The sequence below is a fragment of the Bos indicus genome, chromosome 10 (genome assembly GCF_029378745.1).
Source record: "Bos indicus isolate NIAB-ARS_2022 breed Sahiwal x Tharparkar chromosome 10, NIAB-ARS_B.indTharparkar_mat_pri_1.0, whole genome shotgun sequence".
In the NCBI taxonomy this organism is placed as follows: Eukaryota; Metazoa; Chordata; class Mammalia; order Artiodactyla; family Bovidae; genus Bos; species Bos indicus.
In genome coordinates this window covers 79,189,559-79,214,301 of record NC_091769.1, presented here as the reverse complement: position 1 = coordinate 79,214,301, position 24,743 = coordinate 79,189,559, and the positions used below count along the sequence as shown (strand labels likewise).

The window sequence follows — 24,743 nt, the reverse complement described above, 5'->3', positions numbered from 1 at the left end:
AGCATGTTTTCCTAATATCATCACACTTATAAAATTTAGCATCAACACAATACCATCATTGACTGAACAGGCCATAAATGTCCCCAATTGTCCCAATATTACCTCAGTTTTATAGCTCTTCTATTTACTATTATTAATCCCTACCTAGTACTCCCCAGGGTGAATGGTTGCCTGGAGGAAATGGGCCTGTCCCCTCCTTTGCTCTAGGGGAAAAAGTGACTCCCACAGCCTCAGACCCTGGCAGGTAATCAATAACCAGGCCAGCAGGAATGTGCACAGGCAGAGCAGTTTCCCATCCGATGCTACAGGTTGTCCCACCAGCCTTTGCTGCAGTTGCCTCCTCTGCCTGACCCCAGCCACCCCCATGCTAGCAGCCTGGAGAGGTCCTGCCCACTGTCCCCCAACTCTGGATGGGTTCCTCCCTGGCCCCCTCATTGGTCCCCAATCATCAGAGGCAGACTGTTCAGGCTTCAGTGAGGCTGGCTCCCCAGCGGAGCCCTCAGCCATAGCTCCCATGGCACACCTCCCCAAGGATGGATTCTTATGGACCTTCAGGCTGGCCTACACCTAACTCAACTCTGAGATTCAGGGTTGGAATGTCTGAGACACTGTCTTTTTCCCACAGTCTTTTTGTCTTAAAGCTCTTTCTGGGACTTCCCTGGAGGTCCGGTGATTGAGACTTGGCCTTCCAATGCAGGGGGTTTGGGAGGGGAACTGAGATCCTACATGTCTCTTGGCCAAGAAACCAAAACAGAAGCAATAATGTAACAGATTCAATAAAGACTTTAAAAATGGTCCGCATTGAAAATATTTTTAAAAAAAAGAAAAGCACTTTTTATGTAGCCCTCCGTGGACCGAGACAAAGTCAAACCGTGGCTATCACTGAATCAGTGGACAGTATCTGCTGATGCCTGTCCCTCTCTCCCACCCTTTCATTCATTCATTCACTTGTTCATTTGTGGTAGCTGACTTTCAAGTTGTTCCAGGGAATCTATTAGCTGCCCAGCTACAAGCTTGGATAAACTTATCTCCTTGCTTCCTGTCTCACTTCATCCTGTGCACGACTTAGCAGCTGAACGACAACAAAGTGGGGTAATTATTTCCTCTGCACAGCTACCCTCTGGATCATGATATTTGAGAGCTGGAGGAAAAGGCTGGATTATGAGGGAGTCCCTACAGAAGAGGGGAACCTTTGAAAAACTGAGGCAAAAAAATAATAATAACAAGCTGCGTTGGGCCGGTGCCATCGTGGGAGAGGAAGGACAGCAGGCAGCGCTGGATGGAACTGAGAGAGAGGCTCTGAACTTCCAGACACCCTGAAGGGTCCACAGAGAGGGTACCCTCCACACCTAAAGCTTGTTTCTGCTTGATGTTAGCTTATCATTACAGGTGGCCTGACAGAACAGAGGAGGGGAGAAAGCTATCACGTGCCCGGAGATGAAGGCTCAGCTGGGCCACAGAAGCCGAAGGCCTCCTTTCACCTTTTTGAGAGGAGGATGAGGCCTGGATAAGCACCCACTGTGAACACCTCTGAACCCATTTGGTCCTTTGGCGATAGTCAAGGTCTCCTATTGGGTTGGGTGAAAAAGTTTGTTCGAGTTTTTCTGTATCATCTTACAGAAAACCTGAATGAATTTTTTGGCCAACCCAATATTGCAGCCACTGGAAATGAGAGGTGAGTGGAGGCCACGTGTCCCCTTTCCATTACTTCCTGCAGGTGGAGCATTAAACGTGGCCAAGGCCAGAACCTACCAAATGCACAAACATTTATTGGCAAGCAGGCACCAAAAGCCCCACAACCTGCTTCACGGGACTTCGGGAGCTGGCCTGGTTTTGTTCTCACATGTCTGTCACACGAGGGCCCAGATCATCTTTCTGACTACCTCCATATTTCGAAAGCCACTCATCTTACCAGTGAGAGATTATTTCTAGCATCCCTCAAGCACATCCAGCCCGCTTGTGTAGCGTTTAGTAGCATTTGAAGTGTTTATGTAACTGTGCTGTAAGTGCAGCTTCCTTATTCGGGCTCTTCAGAGTAACTGACCACTTTAGGAGTCAGAGGAGAGTCTGTTCATATACACACACCACAATGTTTACATAGACAGAAAGAGTTAAAAAAGAAATTCCTCCAGAGTCAACACAACAGTATCCCAGGCTGTGCCTGGTTCCCTGGGCAGCACTGTGGAAGGGAATGGGAACCTTGGAACCAGCCAGGCCACAGTTCAAGTCCCAGCTTCACTACCTATGTGCTGATGTAACCTTGGGACGATTGGTAAGCTTTCTGAGTTAATTTTTTATTTGTAAAATGGTGATGGCAATTCTTGAAGCTTAGGCTTTTTGAGAGGGTTCAGTGAGATAGTACACATCTGGCACTTAGCAAGTGCTGTCTAAATGATAGCTTTTATTATGCATTCTTGAACAAATACTTGCTGGAGGTCTAATGTTTACTAGTTACCCTACCACATCCCTCCCCTACTAGGTCCAGAAGTGTTATCTGCTTCCAAAGAATTCTCTTTGTTGTAAGATTACAGCACAGTAGTTAAGCAAGATAGCTTTAGAGACAGCAATAACTCTAGGAGAGCTGGTGAAATGCTTGGCAGTTTGTCCTCCGCATGTCCTGGGCCTTCCAGAGACCTCACTTCCCAACCCCACTTGTTTTCTCTGAGCAGGGTTCTAGGCTCCAAAGAGAGCCCTCCTGCTTCACAGAAACCTTATCAAATCAAAGCAACCCTTTTGCCTTCACAGCTTGATTCTCACTTGCTGTAAGAAGGAGAGTAAAGGGGGGAGAGGAGAGCAAAGAGGAGAAGGGGGGAGGGGCCTTGGAGTCTCAGGAGCCCAGGGGCCAGTCCCTGTCCAGCCTTTTGCTTCAGGAGCAAAGCTTGGTGGCTTTGGGGTTACAGAGAAATCAGGAGGCTATTTCTACTGCTGAGTCTCTGGGAGCAGCCAGAGCAACGATGGGCTGGGGTCATGGAGGCTCAGTCATCATCCAAATGGGGCTGGGAAGGCAGTGATGGGACATGCAGAGAGGTGCAGGGCAGGAAGGACATGAGACGGCCCAGAGGCAGAATGTGTGTGTGTGTCTGTGTGTGTGTGTGTCTGTGTGTGTGTGTGTGTCTGTGTGTGTGTGTGTTGGGGGAGTATCCTAAGATCGAATGTGGATCCTTCTCTCATTTATTCATTCAGCTGCTCCCTAACAAATACTTATGGAGCACTTCCTGTTTTCCAGGCAAGTGTGGTGAACGTGGGACACGGGCTTCAGAAGCAGACATACCTGCTGTTAATCCACACTCTTCCCAGTGGGGAACATGGGGAAGAACTGATGCAGTTACCGCTTGTGTCCCTGCAAATGACCCATCCGTCCAGTGCAGCAGTGGGCTCTGAAGCCAGAGGAAGCCGGGTGGAGGATGGGGAGGGGCGGGGTTCTGCATTTGGAGGGCAGGGGGCAGGATTCTTACCTGCTCTGAGGGGTGGAGGTAAAGGTCTAGCCCCATCCTTGGCATATGATAGACACCTAACGAGTGTTGTTAAATGAGGAGTGAACATGAGGATATAAAGGGGTAGAGGACTAGGAAGATATGCAAAAACTAAAGACCTGGTAACTATCAAGAGGAGTAGGTGACGGGGGGTGTAGAGGAGGATTCCAGCAGAAGGTAGGCAGTGGTTCTCCATCTAGCCTCTGGCCACAAAATCCTGGGGGCACTTATTCAAAATATGCATTCAGGCCCTGGCCTTTGGGATCAGCAGGCTCAGGGATGTGTATTTTTCTGCTGCTTAGGACCTGGATCCTGCGCAGTACTGACAGGTTTGTTATACATCATATTCCCACGTTCCAATGATCTTCTTAGAGAGCAGCAACAGCCCCAGAGGGGAACACAAGGTAGAACTGACGTAATGACGACATTTATCAATGCGGAATGATCTGTCCAGTGTAGCTGAGGGCTCCCAAGGCAAGAAAGAGCCAGGAGGAGGGGGGCTAGGTAGGATGAGGGAGGAAATCGGGGAGAGGAGATGGCAGGGAGGGGGAAAGAAAAGCTAAATTTGGAGCTGATGGAGCTCAGGGCATGAGCATCTGGTAAATCCAGCCATCTAACTGGGATTCTATTGATAGATCATTTCAGAACTTGGAACACTGTGGTTTGAAACCAGCTGTCTTTTTTTCTCTTTCAACTTTCATCCCAGATGAAAACAATGGCTGCTCACATCACTGGGCAGGAGGGCCTGGGCAGGGGCCAAGTCCAAGTAGGTGACAGGTGCTCTGGCAGCTTGGCTTCCCTTCTAAGCAGCTGCCTTGACTGGAACAGGCCTATGGACTGAGGTGGGGACCGCCACACAAGGCTGGGAGTTCCCTCTGCTTCAGGAATACAGCATTACCCTGCAGGGCACCTTCCAGGATGTGGTTGCTGTTAAGAGCGGGCCAACACACTGAATTCTGGGGAAATTCACAGAGAAAGGAAGACCAGAAATACCTGAACGGATGAGAAGACACAGTCATTGCAGCAGTTCCTCCATTCCCGGGTGGTTTAGCATGAAACCAGCAGGTCTCCCTTGATCAATCACACCTTTGCCTTCTGTGCTTCTGATCATCAGGCTTAGGCTCAGGGGTTTTTTTTTATGAGAAGTGTCAGGGCTTATATCCTATCAGAAGCTCTTATTGCAAACTCCTTTTTGTGAAGAGGGGTTAATCCAGGCAACATAACCTGTCTTCCATCTCAAAGTCCTGGGTGTGAGCCACTTACCTGCTAGGACGTTGGAGGCCATCTCTCAGCGCCATCTAGTGGTGGATATGGCTTATTTCCCGAAAAGACCCTGAGCCGGTGCCTTCCTGCTTCCAGCCACACCTAGGGCTGTGTCCCTTCTGATCAGACCACTGTGGGCTTTGGACACTTTGAAAAGTGATTCATGAGGCTTTAAGCTCTCCCTAAAGTGGAAACTTTAAATTCCGTATCCTTTGTCCTTGTTCAGTTTTACATATTTTTAGGGAAGGGGATTGGAGAATTTAGTGGTATTAAAAGACTAGGGTGAAGTAGAGATAGATAGAACATTCTCCTTTCTCCCAGCTGGGTGGCTCCAGCATGCACACACAGACCATCAGCTTGGCACTTATTCCAAGCATCTCTCACCCAACTGTGCCGTAAGAGGAGGGCACAGGAAGAGTCTCTTCTGCACAAAGTGCAAATTGAGCATTAAGAATCATCTTTGCTGTGCCACAGATAAAGTTACGGGACACAGAGCTGGAATCAGATGGCTTGACTCAGAACACTGATGGAATCTATGCATGAACTGGGCTTTTCTCATGTAAAAGTGAGCTTTGGAGTTCTTGGAGAGGTCCTAAGGATAGTGTACCTTTCCAAAGAGGAATAGCCACATTTCCAGGTTCTCAATTTCCTGATCCAGGCCCAGAAGAGGGAGCACTAATCTTTTCCCCTTGCAGAACCGAGTCCACCCTAAGGAATCAGGTAGCACCTCAGACAGGTCTTGTACATATTGAAGGGAGGTAAGCAACGGAGAGTTCTTTGGCATTGCCTTTCTTTGGGATTGGAATGAAAACTGACCTTTTCCAGTCCTGTGGCCACTGCTGAGTTGTCCATATTTGCTGGCATATTGAGTGCAGCACTTTTACAGCATCATCTTTCAGGATTTGAAATAGCTCAACTGGAATTCCATCACCGCCACTAGCTTTGTTTGTAGTGATGCTTTCTAAGGCCCACTTGACTTCACATTCCAGGATGTCTGGCTCTAGGTGAGTGATCATACCATTGTGATTATCTGGGTCATGAAGATCTTTTTTGTACAGTTCTTCTGTGTATTCTTGCCACCTCTTCTTAATATCTTTTGCTTCTGTTAGGTCCCTACCATTTCTGTCCTTTATTGAGCCCATCTTTGCATGAAATGTTCCCTTGGTATCTTTTTTTGATGCTTAAAGTTCTCCAAGCCAGGCTTCAGCAATATGAACTTCCTGATGTTCAAGCTGGTTTTAGAAAAGGCAGAGGAACCAGAGATCAAATTGCCAACATCCGCTGGATCATTGAAAAAGCAAGAGAGTTCCAGAAAACATCTATTTCTGCTTTATTGACTATGCCAAAGCCTTTGACTGTGTGGATCACAAGAAACTGTGGAAAATTCTTCAGGAGATGGGAATACCAGACCACCTGACCTGCCTCTTGAGAAACCTGTATGCGGGTCAGGAAGCAACAGTTAGAACTGGACACGGAACAACAGACTGCTTCCAAATAGGAAAAGGAGTACGTCAAGGCTGTATATTGTCACCCTGCTTATTTAACTTGTATGCAGAGTATATCATGAGAAACGCTGGGCTGGAAGAAGCACAAGCTGTAATCAAGATTGCCAGGAGAAATATCAATAACCTCAGATATGCAGATGACACCACCCTTATGGCAGAAAGTGAAGAAGAACTAAAGAGCCTCTTGATGAAAGTGAAAGAGGAGAGTGAAAAAGTTGGCTTAAAGCTTAACATTCAGAAAACTAAGATCATGGCATCCGGTGCCATCACTTCATGGCAAATAGATGGGGAAACAGTGGAAACAGCGGCTGACTTTATTTTTCTAGGCTCCAAAATCACTGCAGATGGCAATTGCAGCAATGAAATTAAAAGACACTTACTACTTGGAAGGAAAGTTATGAACAACCTAGACAGCATATTAAAAAGCAGAGACATTACTTTGCTAACAAAGATCTGTCTAGTCAAGGCTCTGGTTTTTCCTGTGGTCATGTATGGATGTGAGAGTTGGACTATAAAGAAAGCTGAGCGCCGAAGAATTGCTGCTTTTGAACTGTGGTGTTGGAGAAGACTCTTGAGAGTCCCTTGGACTGCAAGGAAATCCAACAAGTCCATCCTAAAGGAGATCAGTCCTGAGTGTTCATTGGAAGGACTGATGTTGAGGCTGAAACTCCAATCCTTTGGCCATCTGATTCGAAGAGCTGACTCATTTGAAAAGACCCTGATGCTGGGAAAGATTGAGGGCAGGTATAGAAGGGGACAACAAAGGATAAGATGGTTGGATGGCATCATCGACTCGATGGACATGGGTTTGGGTGGACTCTGGGAATTGGTGATGGACAGGGAGGCCTGGCGTGCTGCGGTTCATGGGGTCGCAAAGAGTCGGACACGACTGAGCGACTGAACTGAACTGAAGCAAGGGAGCAGAACACACAGGCTCCTATGATGGGAAACCAACAGGCATTGCTGTAGGGGTGACATGTGACTGCTGCTCCTTCCAAACACTATGCATCGCCCCATTGGCCACTGGGGAAACATTCAGATGGCTTCTGGAATGGCCTGACCCTGCAAGAAGGAATCTCCCTGCAGGGCACAGGGAGTTGTACTTACGTGGATGCAGGATCTCTGGAACAAAGCCTCTCTTGGGAAGAACACAGTTCTTTTGGGAAGCAAAGTTTTAGTGTTGAAATAAATTCACTGGATATTCAGAATGAGAAATAATTCTAAATAAACTTGCCACTTAAGCCAGTGCGATAGTCATGTACATATGTAGTAATATACATAAGATTGGAAACCATTTATACAGGTGAGGATCACTAAATATTTTCTAAGACCTTTTCCTCCACTCCAAATTGCTGTTCTCACTGACAGGGTTTTATGAGTCTTGAGCCCTTTCTCAAGCTACATCATTTAGTATTTTTGTCATTAGGAGAAGGATGCTTCAAAGGACTGTGTTGCCCCAAATATTTATAGCAGCAAAATAACAGAGTAAAGAAAAAAGGATACAACCTAAATGTTCATCAGTTGGAACCCAGTAAATAAATTATTAAAATTCGTCTAGAAAATAAAATACTATGCAGCCATTAAAATTTATGTTGAAGAATTGTTTTTATTGACACGGAACAAATTCATTATTAATGTCAAGTGAAACAATTTCCAGAAAAGTATGTTTAATATAATTTACTTTATGTAAAACTATATATGTGCTGTGATTAGTCACTCAGTCATGTCCGACTCTTTGCGACCCCATGAACTATAGCCTGCCAGGCTCCTCTGCCCATGCAATTATCCAGGCAAGATTGTGGAGTGGGTAGCCAATTCCTTCTCCAGGGGATCTTCCTGACCCAGGGTTAGAACTTGAACCTCCTGTGTCTCCTGTGTTGGCAGGCAGATTGTTGACCACTGAGCCACCTGGGAAGCCTATATATATATATGTAAATACACACACACACACATAGTTGTATATATTTATATATATCTATAGTTATATATATGTATATAAAACTATACATAAATAAATATGGGTAGACAGCTTTTCCCCCAAAACATTAATGGTGATTATCTGATTATATTTGGGTGTAGAAATCTGGTGTAATATTTTTAGTTTTTGTTCTTTTTATATTATGTGAATGTTTTACAAGGAGTATAGATAATTTTTCTAATAAAGCTATTAAAATGTTTAAAAAATATGGATCTCATCAGTAAAGTATAAAGTCGAGGGAAGTTGACAACTAACTCAAGAAAGCTACAATCTACCAGTCAAAGAACCTGCCTCATAACCTCCCATCCTTCACGTTTAATGTCAACTCACTGTCTCCAGTTGGTGAAGATCCTGGGCAGGGGTATGACAAGGGGAGGAGCTGGGGACCAATGCTGAGATCAGAGGGGACTCACATGCTTTTGATATTGCCCGGATCCTGTTACCTCTTCAGAGCAATTAAGCTATGCCCACAACAGCATTACTGGATTCCTCTTATACACTGTGTTCTTGTGGTCTGGAAGTTGTCCAGGTCTTGAAGGAGCAGACACAAGTCTGGGGACGGAGTTAAGTTGGGTCTAATTCTAACCCAAGCCCATTTTACATCCTGCAAGGGAAATGATGCATTCAGCCCTGGTGTCCACTTGAGGGAAGAAGGACTGTGAAGCTAGTTGGGTGTGGTCCAGAGGATAGACTTTGTGAGCCTCTGGCTGGGAGCAACATGGTGCATGATCTCAGGAAGAAAGTCTGGAGCCCCTGTTCCTTCCCTCTACTCTTCTCGTTCCTCCACACCCACCTACGCTCATCCACGCTCCTTGACTGCAGCACCAGAGACACTCATGACCCTTCCTTCAACGTTCTTAGAGTATTGGGCCATCATCCAGCTCCATTCAGTTAAGCTAGAGGGTGGGATCCACTGGGTCCAGTGTCTTCCTACAACATGAATTTGGATTTCAATAGTAAAAATGCTAGGATACGGGGTAGTGTTAACCTCCCATCATACAGCTGCCCATAAGGGCACTTACGAGGTTAAGATGAGGCCTGGAGCAACTAGTTCCCTTCTTCGATGATGCTAAGAACACACACGGAGGTCCATAACGAAGCACTCAGTCCTCTGTGGTCTTCCTTTAAGTCTTGGGGAACCCCACTATTCTTCCTTCCCTGCCCCTAGATCCCTCTGCTGTATTCTCCAGGGAGGTCACAGCTCTATACCTGACATCATTACGGCTCATATGTATGGAAAATCCCACTAAAGATGTCAGTGCCCTGTCCCAAGTCTGTATCTTGCTGAAGGGCATTAAACAAAAGCAAACTTTGACCTAAGTCATGGGCAAGAAAGAAGGGCAAAGAGTCCTTTGACAGAAAGAAATGTACAAATTTGCAAATACTAGTCAATATTGAGCCAGTGCCTGAAAGTTGCTTTACAAATCAAGTGCTGTAGGGATAAAGCCTGGCAAGAAAACAATTCCATCTTAGAACACTAATAATCACTGCCTTTCACCACCAATTCAATGGACATGAGTTTAAGAAGACTCTGGGAGTTGGTGATGGACAGGGAGGCCTGGCATGCTGCAGTCCATGGGGTCGCAGAGTAGGACATGACTGAGTGGACTGAACTAAACTCCATGGGAGGGAGAAAATTTAAGTCCCTAGGAGTGTGGGGTCCCTGTTAGAGACCCTTGTGTAGTGTCCCCATATCCAAACGCTTAGGTCTCAAGCTTTTTACCTCCATGACCCTACTCCTCAACACAGCACATGTGTGTTAATGGTTGTTGAACTGAGTAACAATTTTCTTCAAATCAGGAGTCCAGTCCTCATGACAGCACAATACCAGAGAAGAGAATAGATATAAAACTTATTAATTAGTGAGCATCTGAGACTAATGGGACACCTCACCTGAACTCATGTGTCAGACAAGATGGAATCCCTGAGATCATCCACCCCTCAGGCTTGTGCAGCCCTTCCTGAAGTTGGCAGAGTTCTACAAGGGGCAGGACAAAGACCGTAAAAAGAATGGATACTGGTTACATCCTACCTTAGGTAGTACAGTCCCAACACCCCCACCCATCTACCCACACTGTCACCCCCAAGCTGGGCTGCCTCTCAGTCAGCTCCTATGGGACAACTTCTTTAACGCAAATCTTAAAAAAAAAAAAAAAAAGATTTTGCCACTCTAACCCATCTCAGGACATAATGGGACCAGGAATTGGGTCTTGGATGAGATGTTGTGATAGAAATTCTTAACCTATTAATGCTGCCGAATCCCAAGCTATTCTGCAATCAAAAATTTCAGGCTGAAATTTCTATTTGATTTGATCCAGTGAAGTTGGGACAGGCACACAAAGTCCCCCCCACCCCCACTCCCCCAGGCTGAAGGGCTTAGATAGCAGCATAAAAGCTTTTAGTTGCAAAGCCTTCTCCTAACCAGGCTCGCCTTAACAATACTCCTTTGTCCCTCCTCAGACGACTGAGCTCCTTGTATCCTGGCAGAGGGAGGCACAGAGGGGAGGTGACTAGCTGGGAGTTTGGTTTCTAATCTCCAGGGTAGAAATTCTTTCAAATTTGCCCAGCACCTGGACTGACTGCTGAGTCGGAAATGAGAGCAGCTGGGGATGGGGACGGCTCTCCCCATGATTCCCAAGTTTCATAATCAACTCTAGCTTCCCCCCTCCTCCAGTTTCCCACCGTCACAGTTAAACTTGCACTTAACGACTATGAAGTTGTGTAGTTCCCATGTATGTTCATATTCTCGCTTTGATTTCTTTGAGCGTTGGCCTCCCCCCACCTCTTAATCTACTGCTGGTCTCATGAACCTGTGCTCATTTTCTGGGCTATCTTAGTGCCCACATATTAATGTCTTAATGCTTTATGGATGAATTCACATTATCACAGAATATAGTGAGTTCCTCATTTTCAGGCTCTAGGTGTTCATGAATACTGCATAGTTCTTATCCACTGTGTTTTCTTTTTTGATGACTGGGGGGAAAAAAAAAGAGAGAGAGAGAGGACATGACGTTTAAAGATCCCTAAAGTAGTAACATACCTTATTTTGAGAGCTCGGTGAAAGTACACACACCCCTCTCCCGCATGGACATGTGAATAGCAAACCTTCTGATAAACCTGTAGTCAACTTGACCATTTCCCTGGGGCCTGATGCCTCCTAGCCCTCCGCTGGTACCACTTTTCCACTCCTCAGAAGCATTTAACAAACATTCGAGGACGTCCTTAATAACCCATTGCACCTGCTTCCCTATTACAGTTCATCCATTTCTGAGCACAGCTTGTAGCTGTGCAAAGTCCCGAAAGTGTTGGCCTGTCTCCAGCTCGATACCCACCCTAGAGCGAGCAGTGATTTTAGTCAGCAATCTAGGCCTGCCTGTCCTGGTACTTTTCAGAGTTTGCTGCTGCTTTCTGAAGGCCTCTCTGTTTCTCCCTTCACCTTCTCTCATAACGGAGAACGTAACGGGGCCCCGAGTCAGGTGCACATCCCCTGTGCTGCTTGCTCCCCCCCATACACCGTGGACACCCTCTTTTCGGGGGCTGCCTAGCAGCCTTTCTCTCCCTTGGGATAATAACACTTCAATTTCCCTGTCTTCCTCTAGATTGTGATGTGCGGCCTTGGTGGAGCTTACATCAGGGTATTCTTCTGGCCTTTCTCTGGCTGAGAGGTGGATCCAAGACTCAGCTTAGGTAAACTTCACCAACTTAACCCTGCACTTGAGCAGATAAAAGTGATAAAAATAATTGAAGTCCCATTGTTCTGGCAGCTGAGCCCCAGGAGGCTCTCAGTTACTTCCAATTCCCTGGGCTCCCAAATCTGTCCTGGTCCTCGCCTTTTCAAGTCTGTTTAGCCAGCATTCCTTCCAAATCTGTGGGCCATCTGATCATATCCTGCTAATAAATTCCTTTTAGACAGCTAAAGTTGGGTTCTGTTCCTTGCAACCAAAGAATCCTAAAAGTTCCAGGTTCATATTTCTTCCAGTTAGGCTCTTTACGCCTCTAAATTTTATGCCTCTTTCCTTCCTATTTGAAAAAAAGGCTGTTACAAACAGACTCCTCCCCCCACCCCATTTTCAGACTCCAGCAGATCTTGTCTTCCTCTCTTACTGCCTAGACCATGCCTGTATCTTCTGGAAAACAAGAAGTTTTCTGCCCTTCCACTAAGCATACCATCCATAAAGCAGTAGCTCCTGTCTACCATAAGTAATTTTCATAATGACTTTCAAAGAGAACAGGAAGATTTCTGTATGCTTGTAAGGGAAGACTGGTTCCCTGGGGGGGAGGTTCCCCAGTTCTTTCTCACCCAAATTATTTTCCTGTTGTGCGTGCCTGCTAAGTCACTTCAGCTGTGTCCGACTCTTTGTGACCCTATGAACTGTAGCCCTCCAGGCTCCTCTGTCCATGGGATTCTCCAGGCAAGAATATTGGAATGGGTTGCCATGCCCTCCTCCAGGGGATCTTCCCCACCCAGGGATTTCCCGACCTGTGTGTCTTGTGTCTCCTGCATTGACAGGTAGGTTCTTTATCACCAGTGCCACCTGGGAAGCCCATTTTCCTTTAAGCTGCTCCAAATAACTCTAAGCTCAAGATAGCCTTTGACTTCAGCGCTTCCTCTGTCCTACCTCACTTCTCTTTTTCTCATCACAGCATTCTGTGACACGCCATATACAGTTATCTCTTGGCCTCCAGTTTCCACGCCTCGGTCCCCTCCCAAGTCCTTCCTGCTCTGGCTGCTGGCCCAGTCCCTTCACTGAAATCACCCTCTTGAGCAACATCTCTCCTGACTTGTGGTCAGAGGGCAACCCCCAGGAAACCAACCCTTTCTAACAAGTATGCAGAAGTTTTTCTGGTTCCCCTTGAAAGTCATCAAGAAAATGACTTATGGTAGACAAGAGCTACCACTTTATGGATGGTTTGCTTTGTAGAAGGGCAGAAAAGTTCTTGTCTTTCAGAAAATATGGTTAAGGACCTAACATTTTCAAGGTACTTTAGAGACTACAAAGACATTTGAAAGACTCTCTTTTTTCCTACCCAGTGGTAGAAGAGAGATGTGAAGAGAACGATCGTTAAATGCCTGTGGTGGCAGGGACTTCAAAGTCTGTATGTGTTCATCATCTTTATTTATGCTTGCAACAGCCATGGAGTTGCGTTTTATTGCCATTTCCATTTTGCAGATGAGGAAATAGGCTCAGAAAGGTTAAATAAACTGCCTTAAGACACCTGAGTAGGATGTGGAGTCTGAACTCAGGTCCAGGTTGCTCGGATAAGACAAGAAGTCAAAAAAGGGGCTGGCATCCTCTGGTGTGTGTGTTGGTGCAGTGGGGCTTGGTTTGTCCCACGGCCCTCCACCTTGAATCTGTACTTGAATGACTAGAACCATTATACAGTGCCTCCCTTCACCCAGGGTCACCCTCTCTACTCATTCTCACAACAATGAATGCATGTCTCAGCATTCTCTGGGTGAAAAGCCCGGGGACCCACTCACTGCTACAGATGGTATTTTTAGGTCTGCTTCTGCAGCAGACAGCTCTGTCCTGTACACATCTGATCTTTACTTGGCGTACAGATGGAATGGATCTTGGATAGGGTGCCAGAAGACTTGCGTTTGAAATACATTCCGCTTTTACTAGCAACATAACCTTGACCAAGCCATATAATCTCTTTGAGCCTTGACTTCCTCATTTATAAAGTGGGGATTAATGATCAATCCAAGAAACAAGATAAGTCAACTGTAAGGCATTGTATATGTTTTTGTTAGGAAGAGATGATTCCTAATTTCAGAATGAGGAAGACCCTCATGATGATGGAGTGAAGTCCATGGGAGAGCTGGATAAAGTAGAGACTGACTGACGCCAAATCTTGGGCCTTAGTTCCTAACTCTTCCTTCTTTTATTTTCTATAACTGGCCCATTGGCTTCCATACACTATGGCTTCTAAACTAAAATTATATAGGAAAACATTTTCTTTGACCTCAAAGTTTATTTTTTGCCTCTGAGTTTAAAAGAAATTCAGAAAATTTTATGGGCCCTAAAAATATTGTGGATGAAAAAAAAAATATTGTGGATGCTCAGCCCTGCACACTAAGGGATAAATCACCCCCAATTCAGATCCTCCGCCTTAACAGCCTGTTATGCTTTCTTCTGCGCAATGCTGCCTCCCAGAGCCAGAAGGGAGTGGAATCAGCCACCAGCCAGAGATCGAAAACCAGAGCAGAAAGGGACTCCAAGGCAAGGGGCCGGCCAGGGAGGTCCATCTTCAGCAGGTGGGCTTTGCTGCCAGATTGACTGAAGTATCTTCTTGCAAGGTGTTCCTGAGAGGGGCCTGTCTTCTGCCTCTCTGACAGTGTCCTAGGACAGCCCATGGCTTCAATGTAGCCCTGATCCCTTCTCCCCAGCCCTGCTTTGCCCTCAGCAGAAAATACTCTCCTGTTTATGGAAGGCCTTCTGTACTGAGGATGCTACATGCATGTCATTATTGGGTCATCACAATATACTTATGACCCAGGCCATACTACCTCCATCTCAGAGCAGGAAACTAACTCAGGGAAGCCAAGAGCTCTTGCCATTGGCACCACGTGACTGTGCACTTCCTCTGCAGGTTTGAGAAACCCACAATTTCAGGTCAGATTAGAACAGCAGCTCAGCTTCTCATCCAGAGTGGGGCGAGACTGGCTGGATGGTTTCTTTCCTTAGAAGATTCTGTGCTGCTTTGGACCCCTGAGAACTCTCTGTCGCTGTGGCATGTGATTAAAAAGGGAGTGAGGGCTAGGAGAGAAGCAGCCATCAGACCTCTCTGATCAGGCCTCGGCACACATAGGGTCCCTGTGAGAATTAGCAAAGGGTGCCCCCTCCAGACAGATAATTGACAAAAAGATACCCCTAAATTGTAAAAATGTCCTTTCCTCTTGGCTGTAGCTCCAGTACCAAACCCAAATGCTTGACGTAGTTGCATTGCCTTCCTACTCCCTTCCCAGCCTTGCTGCACGACCTAGGACCCACCTGAGGGGCCTGTCTCAAGTTTTGGCCCTCCTGTCAGGGATTTCCCACTGATCCACGTATCAGAATCTCCAGGTTTTCTAGATGGCATCCATTATTTTACATCTTCCAATAGAAGGATCCCAACTGACTTAAGAAAGAACATGTTCTGTTTAATCTTTGTGGTATAAACCAAACTGTCAACCCGGAAGTTCAGGCTCTCCATTAGGTAGATTCCTTAACTTCCACAGGCCTCAGTTTTCCCATCTTGAAAATGGGGATAATAAAACCCATCTTGCAGGCCTATTTCAACGAATGGACTGCACAAAACACAGCGCTGACATCTGGTGGGTCTGCAGTGCCGTGTGGCCCGTGGCCCTCGGGGAAAGGGGACCCACAGGACACCCACAGTGGACGTTGTGCCCCCACAACTCCTACAAGCAGGGAGGTGAGGGGTCCCGGCTGGTGCTCTCCTCGGGGCTCCTTCAGACACCGTACACGCAGGCGGGGTGGCAGGGGCCCGGCAGGCAGAGGAGCTCTGCACTGCAGCCCCCTGCACCGCGCTCGGGACCGGGGGGAGCATTTCCAGACGCCCGGGGCGCAGCCGACTCCCGGAGGCGGGGGAGGGGCGAGGGAGTCGGCCGGGCCGCGAACCCGGAGGGCGAGCGGGTGAGCGGGCGAGCAAGGAGTTAAGCGGGGCCGGAGGCAGAGCGCCTGTCAGACGCGAGCATGTGCAGTTTGCACCGCATCCATACTATGGGTGAGTGCCGCCGCCGCCGCCGCCGCCGGGGGCTCCGCTCGGCCCGGGCAGCGGCGGCCGCAGCCCTCCGACCCCCGCGCCGCGGCGGGCGCCGACACACGATGCGGGACTAGGCGCGGCGCCGGAGGGCCGGCGGCGTGGGGGAGGCACGGGCAGCGGCAAATCGGCGCGGGGGGAGCCCGAACGCCGGGCGTGGGGGCGGGGAGCAGGCGGCGCAGGAGAGCGCCCCGAGTCCCGGCGCGGGAGGAGGAGCGGGAGCGAGCCCGGGAGACGGCGCTCCTGGCCGCACCTGCGCCCGGCAGGCGTCCGGCCCTGCCCTGCCCCGGCTCGCGATCCCGGCCCCGCACCGGTAGGTGCCCTCGATGCCCGCAGAGAGGCCTTTCTGCCGCCGGGAGAAGTGGCCACGCGGGGCGGGCAGCGCCGAGTTGCGGGGGGCGCGGGCGATGGTGCGGTGATGGGGAAGACCCTGCGACCGGGGGACCAGGCTGGAGGCGCTGCCGGATCCCGCCTGCTCTTTGCTTTCGATTTCGTTGCGGTGCCCAGGCTAGAGAGAGAGCCGCAGATTAGATGGTGCGCCCGGGCTTGGATTCCCTGCGGGGGATGGGCGCACAGGGGGGCGTGTTGGGAAGGGGTGCACCTTGGCAACTTTCACCGCCAGAAACAAAGGGGGCATCTGGGAGATGCGAGGAGAGGGGCCAGCCGGGGATCTCCGGCAGCACAAGGTTGACACCCCCTCTTCCTCCGCGCGGAGAGCATCCCCGAAGCCCCGGGAGGGCGGAGGGGGCGTCAGTCTGGGTGGAAGCTAGAGAGGCTTGGGAGTGGGAACCACGGGCCCTCCTGAGTTTGAGGACTTTTCTGAAGGGGAGGAAGCTGTGCCTAGATGAACCCTGTCTCCAGGGTGCATGGGAAAACTAGGCGATGGTGGACTGCACACCTAGTCCTCCCCTCCCCCGGGCCGGCCCTGGGGCCCAGCCCAGCCCAGCCCCCGGGTTGCTGGCTTTCCATCTGCCCACCCTGATCTCCGGTCTTCTGTGGGAGAGGCGGGCTGGGATGGGGACCATTACCGCAAGGGGAGGGAGACGTTGGCCTCTTTCCCAGGTGTCTTCCTTTCCCTCTTTCTATGTCCAGTCGAAACTGACCCCCTTCCTTCCTTCCCTGGACTATGTCTCCCTCTTTCTCTTCAGTTTCCTCGGGGGTATGTTTGTTTTGTTGCCTCGGGTACAACCTGCTTAGGGTGACAGGTTGTTCTGATGCCACTGGGAGCCCTCCCAGAAGGAAAAGAACAGGACCCTGGGGAGCTGCGCCAGTGTAACCTTGGGGGCTCTGCTCACAAGTCTCCTGCCTTCTCAGCACCCAGTAACAAATGAGCCGTTATTCTGGCCTTGGGACTTGAGTCGGGAGGCTTGGGGTTTTCTCTTTGCTGTAAGCAGGGAGAGGGGTCAAGGGGAGGGCTGAACACCCTCTGGGGATTGGGGGGGGGGGTGGTGGATAGAGTGTCTTTTTCTCTTTTGCTATAGAAAGCAAATGAGCCAGTTTCCAGGTCCCCAGTCCCCGACCTTGTGTCTCCAAGAAGAAGGTGCCTCCTCTGAGCCCCTTGCATGTGACCCCTGGCTCCATCCTGTGGCAGGATTGCCCATTGCCTTCTTAGAAAGGACAGCCCTTTGAGAATCGGGTTATCCACTGGTTGCAAGGCAAAGCTACATCTGCTTGCTTGTGGAGACAGAATGCGCTGGGTGGGATTGGGGGTGGTGTTGCCGGGGGTGGGGGCAGGCTGGCCGGGTGACTCTTCTGTCTGCTCCTGTAAATGAACTACTAATGCTGTAAGTGGTTGGGCCAGAGGTGGGCCTGGTCGGACACATGAAGGGGTGGGCTGAGATAAGGCTTGGCCCTCCTCCCCAAGGCTTTATATTTGGGGACAGAGTTGAGTAACTGGGGAAACAGTCGATGCTGGGTCAACTTATTTATCTGGTCCTTGGAGGGAAATAACAAGCTGATTTAGTGTTAACTTTGGCCACTTAAAGGTACAGGAGGGAGGATGCAGTAAAGGATATCAGGAAAAATGAAGTCCCCTGAGCTATAGCTCTATATGGCCCTGGAACCTGTGGCTGAAGTCACATGCAGGTGCGAGACTGGAGAGCACCACCAACCCCACTTTTAGGGCCCTCTCCCCTCTTAGCTATGGCTCAGTTCTCCTTTGGGTTTATCCCAAGCTTTTCCGAACTGAGGATAATGATATAGAGGTTTGACCTCCCCACTTACAGTGGGGAGAGAGGGGCTTTTCCACGGACTGTTTCTCAAATGTACTGAACGTAAGATGGGGAAATGATACTACCTCCGACTCCCCCTTTTAAAGTGATGAAGCATGAATTTTTACATTTATAAAATGACTTAAGTGCCTTGAAGTCTTGAATGAAAGATGTTTAATGAGCTAGGGATACTTATACTGTGTTTATTTCACTTGTATCAGATTCACATATTGTTTCTAAAGGGAAAGGTGTCCTTTTGCAGGAAAGGGCTACATTACAGCATCTGTGATAGGGAAAGCTCAGTGTTGGTTTCAAAAGTGTAGTTTTTTTCATCAGAAAGGTACTTGCGGGCAGCAAGTGCTATTCTGTCTGCCTCTGCTCTCCGGAAGCCTTTTGAGCTCCTTCCTAGTAGGATTTTTTTCTGGTAGATGTTGTCCAGCCTGGATGTCAGTGACAATCCCCCTCCATGCTCTCAGAAGGGTCTCTGATGATGTTTGGGAACACTGATGTTACAAATTGAGACCTGGATAAGGGCAGTAAAGTGAAGCTGCTTGGCCTTAGCAGTAGCCGTATCAGATCTGGCTGTCCTTGAGGGAAGGGAAATCTAACCCTGGCCCTGTCTGACTGTTTACAAATTTTTGTCTCTCTACTTTCCTTCGCCCTCCTCCCCCATTCCCAGTTTACAGGCAAGGTGGTTTCGGTTTTTTTGTTTTTCTGTTTTATAATTATTCAAGGAACTTTCCTTTTAAGGTGTGGATAACTTCTGACTTGGCAAACTCTCAACTCCCTTTGTGGCAACACCTGGGAATGTCAGAGGGACTCTGATGCTCCGAGCAGGAAGGAACTCAGCCTGACTGGCCAGGGCTTCTGTTTCTTCCACCACCACCTCTCAGAAATCATAGAGGCTTTCTATTTGAAAAGTAAAGTTCAAGCTGATTTCTGGGGAAGGGCTAGGAGGTGGCACTCTTGACTGTGGCTCCTGTGGAGGGAAACTGAGTCACACTGTGAGTTAGCATGCTGGCCATGGTATGTGTGAATGCCTGTGTTGGGGAAGTTTTTCTTGCCTGGGATTTAAGAGTGTTTAGAATCTAGTACCGGAGATCCACTGGTTATACTTTTTTGTTATGAGATAGACATGCACTGATAAAATTTAGGTACCCACATGTTTGATTTCAGATATACATTTGTCTTAGACTTTGTGCTGTGGGATGTGCCATGCTGCTGTGCTTCAAGAGAATGGAAGGGGTTTTCACCCTTGCAACTGACATCCATAGACAGAACTGAGGCTGGATAGAGAATCTATGCCATTCGCAGACAAAAGGGAGAGCCTGCTCCCTTCCCTTTGCTCACACCATCCTGCAGCTGTGGATTCCCACCCCCAGACCCTAAGGCTATCTCCAATGTTCATTTTAACATCCATCAGTTCCTTTAGGTATTTGGTGAGGTCAAAGCCACAGAATGAGTGATATTGGCTCCCTGTTTCCTCAGAGGATGGTTCTGAAAGGTTACTTTCCACCCTCTACTGATGTTGGTGTTTCTGCCTTTTGGGTCGGTCACAATCAAGTCTGGCAGCTTGAAGAGTAACCAAAGTCATTGCCAGTTCCTGTTTCTGAACATTCAGGTCCCCATTGTCTTTTACTCTGCTTAATCCCTAGTGGGGAGTTTGATATCCTTTCAGGGCTCTTGGCTCTCCATGTGGCTGCTATTGTAGACGGGACAGCATCCTTGGAATTAGGGCAGACGGTCTACGTGGCAGGACTTGGATCCTCAGATTGCTCCTTTCTGCTGCTCCACCCTCTAGATGTATGGCAGTTTAAAAAAATCAGACATGGCATTGTCAAATCCTAACTTACCATTGGGAGATCTACTAGATCAGGGAGCATAATTGCAGAGGCCTCTTTCTGCCACTGCTTTGCACTTCAGAAGCCCTGCATTCAGGATGCACCGGGACTGCTTTTGCAGTGGGACTTGAATAATGAAGGCCTTCTAGCTGGTTCATTCATTCATTGTTTCCTTTCAGTTTTTAAGAGGCACTCCTGTCTCGTGAGTTTCTGGAATGATCTGCCTCCATCAGAAAGGTCACTTGCCCTGGGTTATCTTATCCTAAGGCCTTGACACTAGCCCCGAGGAGCGAGGGATGCCAGCCAAGAAGGAGAGTGAGGGGCCACAAAGAGAGGATTCTTTTCTGGAGTTCTGAGAGGGTGATTCATACTTTAAGATGAAGTGTGCTTCCTGGGGCTCCCCGGTCTTGTCGTTTGCACAGTCAGTGGAGAGACAGGTCCTGGTACAACAAGAAGCCCACCTTGAAGAAAATAACCGCAATTCCTTGAATCAATGGCGGGGACCTATTTTTAGCCCACTTCCAGCCCCCATCTTGTTTTTCATAGCCGTCCTTGGTCAGACCCATTTAGTTTTGAGTCCTGAGGACTTCTCCCTTTCTCTTTCTCAATTGAAAAAGTCTTTCTAAAAGCCAGGATTGGGGCAGCCAGGGCATTGGTCTTCCTTTCATCTACCTTCTGAAAACAAATATGGATGAGAAATATTATCACCACTGGGCAACGCAACAGTGGCTCCAGACTTTTGTATTGCGATTGTGTTTTTGGCTGTCACAAACAAGGAGATGGCCTTCCTGTGCTAATCTGTAGATGCCTTAGAGCTTTCATATAGTCTGCCAAGTTTCTAGTACATGGTGAGTACCTATTTAATCATCAGCTGTAGTACCTGGATATAATCAGATACCCAGATTTCGAGGTCGTTGGGCGATAATGCTGTTTGTGTAGGAGCTGACGACTGGCAAAGGCTTCTGGGATTAGGAAATCTGGGATCCCTCCCTGACTCACTGTGTGACTTTGGACAGCCCACTTCAGCCCTCTGAGATTTCATTCCACCCATGGAGCTCCAGCTGGCTTCTGTGAACCTAGAGATAATAACGACGACAGCCACTGTTTATTGAATACTCACTCGGTGCCAGGCATTGGGCTGAGCACTTGATAAAGGATAAAATCTCTGCACATGCCACACAGTTAGCAAGAGTCCGAACTGCGATTTGGGCTGAGATCTGTCTGATTCCACTGTGTTCTGTAGCCTTGGATCGCATGGTGGAACAGACGTCGGGGAGAGAGTCAAGTGCAGGGAGTGCAGTTAAAGTGTAAGTAGGAAAGCTGGGGTGGGTTAAACACAGCTAGCTAAAAGGATATGGAAATTGAGATTCTCCTTTGAAAAACAATATCCTGACAAGTGTTCGAATGTTCGGGAAGAGAGAGGTCAGTACCCTGCACTGGGGAAGCAGACCAGATGGCCTGGGAGTTACTATAAGAGGACAGACTTTCTGCTTAGCGTGAGAATGTATCTCATAAACCCCATTTCATTTACAAGCCAAATTTTTCTCTTGCTTAATCGGCTATTTGGGCAGCATTTTCCTTCTATCACCCTACCTCTTCTAGTCATCGTAGTATCTTTGCAGATTCTTTTTTAATCCTAACTTTTTGGTGGTGCTGGGTCTTTGTTGCTGTGTGTGGGCTTTCTCCGGTTGCAGTGAGTGGGGTCTACTCTTCGTTGCCGTGCACGGCTTCTCATTGCAGTGGCTCCTCTCGTGGAGCACAGGCTCGAGGCACATGGGGTGAGTAGTTGTGGTGCACAAACTCAGTTGCCCGCGGCCTGCGGAATCTTAGTTCCCGGACCAGGGATTGAACCCGTGTCCCCTGCATTGGCAGGTGGATTCCCATCCACCTTAGCCCCAGGGAAGTCCTTTGCAGATTCTGGACTCCAGGCCTCATCTTCCAACCTAGTTTCTGGGCCTTCCCCTGCCCATCATTATAGTCCAGCTGTGGAGACCCTGATTATGACTCTGGATCTCAGGTATACTCTCTAGGGTACAGCAAGCATTGGATCCTCCTGTCCTTCTGAGAAAGTGTTTGTGGCCGCTGATTACTCCATTCAAAGATGACCAGCTAGTTCACTGAGATGGTTCTCATCTTTTTTTTTTTTTTCCTTGTTTGTTCCAGGAAAGTTAACTCTGGGGCTTTTCTACCATTGTTGAGATGTTTGTGGAAGAGGAATGGAGGTTGGGTGGTGGCCTGCAGCAGGGGGGCTGACCCCCTTTTGAGAGTTGACATGACAGTGTATAATGGAGCCTCGTGCTGAGGTCATGGGACTTCAGTTCTTGTCTCAACTCAATGACTCAGGGCATGTGACATAAATTCGTTTCCTTATCTGTAAAATAGGAGTGTCGGGAGAGGTATTCTCTAACATCTCCCCCCGGCAATAATGCTTGGGTCATCTAGTAGATTTCTGGGGCTTCCCTAGTAGCTCAGCAGTAAAGAATCTGCCTGCCAACGCAAGAGACGTGGGTTCGATCCCTGGGTCGGGAAGATCCCCTGGAGAAGGGAATGTATTCTTGCCTGGGAAATCCCATGGACAGAGGAACCTGGCAGGCTACAGTCCATGGGGTCTCAAAGAGTCAGATCCGACTGGGGAACTAAATGCACACAGACATGTTACAATCTGGATAATTTGGTTCTTTCTCAGGCCATAACTAAGCTGGTCTGGAGCAGGAGGAAGTCACAGCTGAGAGAATAGAGGTAAGGTTGAAGGAGAAAGAAGCCACATTGCAAGTTAGGGGGCTAAGTCTTGTGAAGGAGGCCTGGGTTGGGTCACTTCTCCTTGTTAAAATGGGGAGCCAAGAGGTGGCTTCTGTTCACCCTTATTGTTATCATGGCCTGATGATGAAGTACACCCCTATCTTGTCTTAAAACTTAATCTTCACCCCCCATCCTCCTACTGTCCCCAAGTGAAGGCAGCAGAGAGGTCGTGCACTGGTGTATGTCTTACAGTCAGTGCTTGGATTTGGCAGATACAGGTTCTGGTTCAGCCCAGTATCCTCCCAAAGCTCCAGGACCTAGGGACTGGCCGATGCTTTCCCAGTGACTCAGAGTCAATGAGAATGTATCCCCCGCTGCAGCCCTTGCTGTTGTTGTTGTTCAGTCGCTCAGTCGTGTCCAACTCTTTGCAACCCCATGGACTGCAGCATGCCAGTCTTCGCTGTCCTTCACCATCTCCTGGAATTTGCTCAAACTCATGTCCATTGAGTCGGTGATGCCATCCAACCATTGCATCTTTTGTTGCCCCCTTCTTCCCCTGCCCTCAATCTTTCCCCGCATCAGGGCCTTTTCCAATGCTGCAGCCCTAGCTCCTCCTAAAAGAACAAGATCATATGGTAAGCTCAGCCTAGGGATCCAGAGAGTCACAGCTTTTCTGTTGAAGGAATCAGGCTGCCTCGATTTCCTTTTGAACAAGCCACTCATCCAAGGATTCTGCTCTCCATTGGTACATCTTTTAATTTCATCATATTCAAGGTTGGGGAGCAAATGAGTTGCCATTGAATCTACCAAACCAATCTTTTCTGTCCCTGCCTACCTTGCTTTCTTCCTGAGTTCCTTATTGCCTTATTGCAGTGATTTTGAATGGTGGTTACCATACCACTGGGGATATTGAGAAATTATTTAAGTTGGTCCAGGGACAAACATTTTGTTTTAATAGCTATGTTTCTAATGAGTGTAAAGAAACATGACTCATTGGGATTCACTCATAATACGACTTGATTTTGTCTCCCGCTGTCCCTTTATGTTGATTCAGTGGGATTGGTTGTTTCCCTGCCCCAGGAGGAAAACTCCGTCAGGCCTCATAACGAATGATCCGGGTCAATCTTAGGCAGTAGAAGGTCCTGTGGTCATTTTAAGTCACAAACTGTCTCAATTCAGTACTGAATACATCCAGTCCTTTCCCCCTGGGCTGAGAGGGACAGGAAAGGGCTTGCTTGGCCAGCACTGTTGTCGGCCAGCTCCCAGCTTCCTGGGCTTGGCAGGTACCTAATGCTGAGTCTCTTCTTATGGCCACGGTCATGGGTTTCTCAGAGACTCTTCCTCCATAAGTGGGGACTGTTTACTTCCAGTTGTCTTGAAAAGAGCAAATTATCCTCTATTCTAGATCACTGTTCTTTCCTCAGCCCCTGAAAATTCAGCGATTCACCTCTAGCCTCTTTTGGCTAAGGTCTTTCCATCTGTCCAAATGGTCCTCTTGGATAAGACCTGCTCTGATCTGGAGCCAGCCTCTCTTGCATGTGGCCCACATTAGCCCGGAAGCAATCACACTGTCCTCTCCTGCAGCGAACCTGAGGACACGGGCCCACCCCCACGCCCCCAGCTCAGCTGGCCCCTCGGCTCCATCCACAGCAGATGGGCAGCTCATGTCTCACACCTTGTGTGTCTCAGGTACAGTCAGATGCCAGTCCACCTCGCCCTCTCAGTTGCAGGCTCAGATATCAGATTTCCTGAATGGTTCTGCTGGAGGCCCTCGCACCAGCTGGGGAGCATCAGACCTGCTGTATTCAGTGCTTTAGTTAAGATTTGCAAGACTTTTGACTGAACCTCTCGTTTTGTGTGTCATCAGAATTATAACGTCAAAAGAAACCCAGGATTTCGTGAATATTATTGCTTAGGATAAGGCTACAATACATACGTAACTACAAATTTAACTTAAATCAAGACGT

At 48.3% G+C, this 24,743-nt stretch overlaps 1 protein-coding gene across 1 annotated transcript in view; it reads left to right on the top strand.

The window, feature by feature from the left end:
* Positions 1 to 15,959: 15,959 nt before the first annotated feature.
* Positions 15,960 to 24,743, top strand: part of TMEM229B (transmembrane protein 229B) — a 42,144-nt gene continuing 33,360 nt past the window's right edge. The window contains exon 1 of the mRNA XM_070797748.1: positions 15,960 to 16,299. The gene's annotated coding sequence lies outside the window, so the exon portion shown is untranslated. The remainder of the gene's footprint in view (positions 16,300 to 24,743) is intronic.